The following is a 6,137-nucleotide window of genomic DNA, read 5'->3' as shown; positions in this document are numbered from 1 at the left end:
CTTTTAAAGACATTCTCAATGGTGGTGCCTAGGCCTATTTCGCGAGATAAACAAACGCCAAAATATCAAACGATATTCGGTCCTTGAAAATTGGCTTGGAAAATCACACGAGCTGAAGATTCTACTGCGGCAGATCGGAGCTTATTCCGAACACCCGCTTCATCTATGAGCAACAAGCGCGACTTAAAAAGCTTTCGCTTGTTTGTAAACGGTATGCCTAGGGAACGCAAACCCCAATACGCCTCATCTCTCAGCTTTACGCTTCGACTTTTTCCATTTCTCGCGCACATGTAAACGAGCCTTTACACTTTCCCGTCTTTGCCTACAAAGACAGTTTTTATAAATCTATTTAGGACATATTCCAAACACGGTAAGTGCTGATCCCAATCTTCACCAAGGGAGATTAAATCGTCTAAATAGTCAATTAAGTAGAAATAGTCTGTGTCTCTAAAGATCTCGCCTATTAACCCCTGGAAAGAGCTAGGGGAGTAGGTTAAACTCGTACTTTCCCACTTGAGTCGCAAAAGCAGTTTTAGGTCTACGTTTTGGGTGCTTTTCGACCTGCCAATACCCTGATATCAGGTGAAGAGTTGTGAAATATTTAGGTCTTTCCACTCTAGCTTGCATATCCTCTATGTTGGTCAAGGGATAAGGGTTCTTAATGGTAAAACTATTTAGTTTTCTGTAATCAATACAAAACCTATAGGGTTTTCCCCGTTTTGTTTGATCAACTAAAACTACGGGCGAGACCCAAGGATCTAAGGAAGGTCTAATGATCCCGTCATTTAGCATTTCCCTAACATGTTGTTCAGTTATTTTTTACCTCTCCGTGTGACGTAGTCCAGGAGAGGTTCTGTAACGGCCGTGTCTGTGTGTGTGTCTGTCTGTGTGTGTGTCTGTCTGTGTGTCTGTCTGTCTGTCCGTTGTTACACCCACGTGACCGCGTTCGCAGTTTGCGTATCGGAGCAAACGTGTTCGCCATTTCCGAACTGCTTTCACAGTCACGGAAATGGCTCCTCTACTTGAGTTCTCACACCACCATCTTCTGGTCTTTGTCCATCCCACACGGACACCAGTCTGTTCTTACTGGCTTCTAATCACCACCATCTTCTGCTCTTTGTCAATCCCACATTGACACCAGTCTGCACTTACACTGGCTTCTAACACCACCATCCACTGGTCTTCCGTCTATTCCACATAGACACCAATCTGTATCATTGGCTTCTACTCCATTATCATCGTTTGGTTTTAGGATATACGCGGCGATCAGCTAGGGTTACGAGAAACGTCTAGCCTCCCTAAGGTGGGATCGCCACCAAAGGTTTTCGCAATTGCGCTTTTTCCTTACTATTATAATGGAAACGAATCGTATATATACCCCAAATTTGAAAAAAGCGGGCAAGAGGGGTACCCTTAACTTTAAACGTCAATATTAGCAAAGTTTGAGAAGATAATAGGTATAACTTTATTTTAAACGATTTAACTATTATTAATGTTAATTATTGAAGATTAAAATAATTAAAAATAATTATATTTATTTAAATATTAAAGATAAACCTCTGGTGCAAAGAGAGAGATTATCATTGCCTCCTATATCTACCAAGGCCCGTGCATGCGATATATTTCCTTCATTGCCTCTTATATCTATCAAGGCCCGTGCATTGTGATATATTTCATTCATTGCCTCCTATATCTATCAAGGCCCGTGCATTGCGATATATTTTTCAAAACAACAACAAAAATGGGAAACCCCAACTCAGAAACATAATAACGTTTTCATTGGATACTTTAAGTTTATATAATCTTCTTGACACGGAGAGGTAATATTTTGGTTTTCCCAACTTGTTTTTCTTCTTATCGTTAACCCGATAAGGTTGAGATTTTATGGGCTAGAACCCGTATGAGTCTCGTTCTGTTCTTCCTATTTATCCGAAAACAATTCAGGGAATTTTAGTAATAGGGATTCTAATTGAAGACGCTTTTCATTAGAAATAGGGCCTGCGGAAACCGCTTCCCTAACCGTATAACCTCTATCATAGGGCGTTACCAAGCGTCCGACTTTCTTAACAGAAAGCGCTTTATATCAAGGGTTTGTATTTTTGAAAATTAAAAAAAATATACGACTCTGAGCGGTGGATCACTCGCTTCGTGGGTCGATGAAGAACGCAGCCAGCTTCGAGACTTGGTGTGAATTGTAGGACACATTGAGCACTTATCTTTCGAACGCACATTGCAACCTCGGATCTTTCCCAAGGTTTCGCCTGTCAGAGGGTCAGATTATGGACCACTGCGACCGCTTTTCGTACTCGATCATTCGAAGACGATTAGTCGGTTCTAAGGTGACCGTGTTTCTTGGTTCGCGAAAGTTTACCTTTCGGGAATCGAGATCGGTTTAAATCTCGTGTTTAGTCTCGTTCGTCGACTCGCCGTGGCGTTGTTGCACGTTCGATTCGTGCTATGCCTTTAAAACCATAAAACCAGAGCGGATTCCGAGTAATGCGTAAAAACATTTTCTCGGCGAGTTCGTCTCGCGATGGTCCGGGCCATTACATGTGCTTGGTCGAGCGGCGAGCGGTGCGAAGCTACCATCCGTGGGATTATGACTGAACGCCTCTAAGTCATAATACCGTCTAGTCGCTGTAACGATATCGTTCGTGCCTTTTGCGTTTGTTGACTACGCTAGTCGAGACGCGCTTTACGCGTCGGTCTCGGAGAAAAAGCTTCCTTAACGAAAGCGCTACAAAGCTTGCAGAGTTCGCAGCTTTGGCTTTTAGATTCTCACCTTCGGAGAAACGTAGTGGCACCAAATCGTCCGTAGACGACCTAGGCACCGATCGGGGTGTTGTACTTAATAGAGCAGCCACCATACTTCGATTTATTGAGACTCATCCCTTGACTGGAGGGTTTTTAACCTCGTGTGGGGGTTTCCAAACAACCGTTTTCTTATTTTTTTTATACACAAGTTCCTTAACTACGGTATCCTTATTTATAGATTATAAAGTTTTTAAATCTTTTTTTTTAGTATGTCCACAAACTACGGGAGGTTTTTATTTTTTTTTGTAAAGAAAATGATCATAATATTAATTATGAGTGGTGGAGTTTCGTTAATAGGTTCGCTGGCGTCGCTTTTTTTTGATTAAAGTGACATTTCTCTACCTTCAACCACCAAATACCTCCCCTCAATGGTCCGCGTTTAGTCTAGGCTATCCTATTTACTATCTGCCCAAACCATTCCTTGAAAATGACACCCTGCTTGCTACTCCTAAATCCTGACCTTGACTTATCGTCGCTCAATACTAGGTATAATATGAAGTCGGAGGGGAAGTTCGGAAGCCTGAGAGCATTCATATATTCAATAGTTCTATAATATATAGCGTTTTTATTTAACATATTTTTTATATCAAAGACCTTACGGCGTGTCTTAAAGTCTGTCGAACTGTGATAATACCCAAGGACGGTGATTTAACGAGTGCGACTAATTGGCGTCCAATAACCATTTTATTGATTTTAAGTAGTATAGACCCACACTTCGTACCTCCGTAGGTGTAGAATGTAGGTGTAGAATGTCAAGGTCACTGTGTCAATGACCTATAACGGTGGGGTGGCGTAGCGGTTAGCGCTTTCGCCTCGCAGCAAGAGGATCCCGGGTTCGATCCCGGACTGTGGCACCGGGTGAAAAATCTGGGAAGAAATCCTTCTGCGTAGAGTTTGCAAGTTCTCTCCCCGCTTGTTAAAGGAGTTTTCCTCCGCGGTCTAACCCGGTTTCTCCTTTCCATCAAAACTTGCAGAGGTTAACGGTAATAGTTAGTATAGGGCGCTGTCGGTTAGCTGTGGCATAGGGGCTAGCCACCACCCCTCTATGCATTGTAAAGGCGTTAGATAAGTGGCAATAAGTCGCAAGATGACTTGGTCCAATTAGCTAGCTGAACTTTTTTTTATGCCACGCCGCCTCCCGCGCGCCCCCTCGCGGGGAAACCCGCGCGCCCCCTCGCGGGGAAACCCGCGCGCCCCCTGGCGGCTACGCCCCCTCGCGGGAAAACTTGCGCGTCCCCTGGTGGGAAAACTTGCGCGCCCCCTGGTGGGAAAACACTGCGCGTGAATCTGGCAGTCCTGTCTCTTCTACAACTGTATCTGTGACGTCATTGGCGGGAAAACACCGTGCGCCGTCTATTGAGAAACTCCTCTCTTCTACAACTGTATCTGTGACGTCATTGATAAGAGATGATTGGATAGCTTTAAACGTACATTGACAAGGGCTAAATCTTCTACAATTGTGACGTCATTCAAAGAATTGTTGTATTGCGTAACGTATATTAAGGGGTGGCGGTAAAGTTTTATCATTGTTAAATGAAGATGTGTCAAGTTCATAGCGTAGCGGATAAAGTAGAGCTTTGGATCGGTAACGTCTTATCCCTGGAGGTTTACTGGAAAAGGACTGATACGGGTGTAGAGTTATGCTTACAAAAGGAACTATGGTGTAATATCTTTGAGTATGCCAACGAGATTGATACCTTCTTCGAGGGTAATTCGCCGCGTTTTTCCGTCTGGTTATATCCTACTACTTCAAATTTGAAATTGGAATGTTTTACCCGTGGAAAGAAACGTATATTGGACATAAGAAAATACACTAGAGGAAAATGTGAAAAATATAACGTCATGTACGCTACTGGCGAGGGAATTTCCCTTAATAATGCTTGTTGGGAACACTTAAAAAAATAAGAGGACTGCTTGACAATGAGTTGGTAGAGAAAACGAGAGCCGTGGAATCCATGAGAGAAGCTGTTCTTAAGAATCTGACTGAAATATTATTGGAAATAACCAAATATTGTCAAAACGAGGCCTGTCAAAACCAGATTGCTCACGACGTACAATGTGAATTAGAAGAAAGTGATTGGAATGAAAGAGTGCAAAAAAACCTCATTAAAGCCTTGAAAAAAATTGATTATGAAAAAGTTTTGGAAAATTATAGAAATGATTTTGGTTCTAACCAGCCAATTGACGAGCCATTTCTTTTTAATTGTAGTATAAACGAAAATTGACTTCTTCAAAACTAAGTTAATCTATACTTGATATTCAAGTAATCTCAATGTTATTTGTTTATGATCTGTATAATTGCTCATTTAAATAAAAAATGTACAAACAACAGAAATACAAACGTAAATTCATACGCAAAGATAAATTATCACTATACAGACAAAGGTAGAAAAAACTAGTTGGTTTATATTGAACTAACATTGGGAGAAAAATGTTCAAAAATGATTAATTCATACACCTACTGTTTCCGTTTTGTCGTGACAGATGTTCGTTGAAATGGTAAGTTGATTCAAACGAAAATATCATAATAATATTGGAGTGATATTGGGAATGTAGGTAAGGAAAATGTATTTCGTTTCACTTTAATGTTATAAATACACAATATATAAATTAACTAATAATAATAAACTAAATAAACTAATAATAATAATAAACTAAATAAACTAAATACTTTGTTCCACGTATTATTATGTTCGATATGATATTGAGTCTTACAGAAACTTTGTGAAAATACACATGTACACTACGTATTACGTGATATAGGGAATATTTACAAAAAAGAATTTTTAAATTACACGGGAAATTTGGGGGGGGGGGGGGGTTTAAGTTTAAATTTATACATTAAAAGTAATATTACAAGCGAGGGTATTTTAAGATTTTGAATTCAACGTCTGTTTCATCGAATATTAGGGGACGCATAACGGCGTGGTAAATATTTTTAAATGTTTCTTTACAAATGGTTTCCGTAAAAATAGTGAATAAGGGCGTAGTGTATGGCGATCTATTTGTTAACATGTTTTACTGTAGTTTAGTGTGTTTTGTTGTAATTTAATTAAATTTTAGACTGTTTTATTGCAGTTTTAGTGTGCTTTGGTGCGTTTTATTGTACCTTAGTGTATTTTATTGTGGTATAGTGTAGTTTTAGAGTGTTTTATTGTACTTTTAGTGTATTTTATTGTGGTATAGTGAAGGTTTAGAGTGTTTTATTGTACTTTTAGAGTGTTTTATTGTATTTTTATTGTATTTCAGTGTGTTTTACTGTAATTTTATTGTATTTTGTTGTAATTTAAGTTTTTCATCATAACTTTTTATTGCACCTTAGT

General features: G+C 39.7%; 1 non-coding gene across 1 annotated transcript; it reads left to right on the top strand.

The window, feature by feature from the left end:
- Positions 1-2,121: 2,121 nt before the first annotated feature.
- LOC149659331 (5.8S ribosomal RNA) lies at positions 2,122-2,275 on the top strand. The gene has a single exon (XR_016369841.1). It is a non-coding gene; the product is annotated as a 5.8S ribosomal RNA (ribosomal RNA).
- Positions 2,276-6,137: the final 3,862 nt, after the last annotated feature.

This window comes from Phalangium opilio, unplaced genomic scaffold (assembly GCF_054372755.1).
Source record: "Phalangium opilio isolate 3A_F unplaced genomic scaffold, DU_Popi_V2 ptg000073l_1, whole genome shotgun sequence".
Classification (NCBI taxonomy): domain Eukaryota; kingdom Metazoa; phylum Arthropoda; class Arachnida; order Opiliones; family Phalangiidae; genus Phalangium; species Phalangium opilio.
This window is presented reverse-complemented; position numbering and strand designations above follow the sequence as displayed.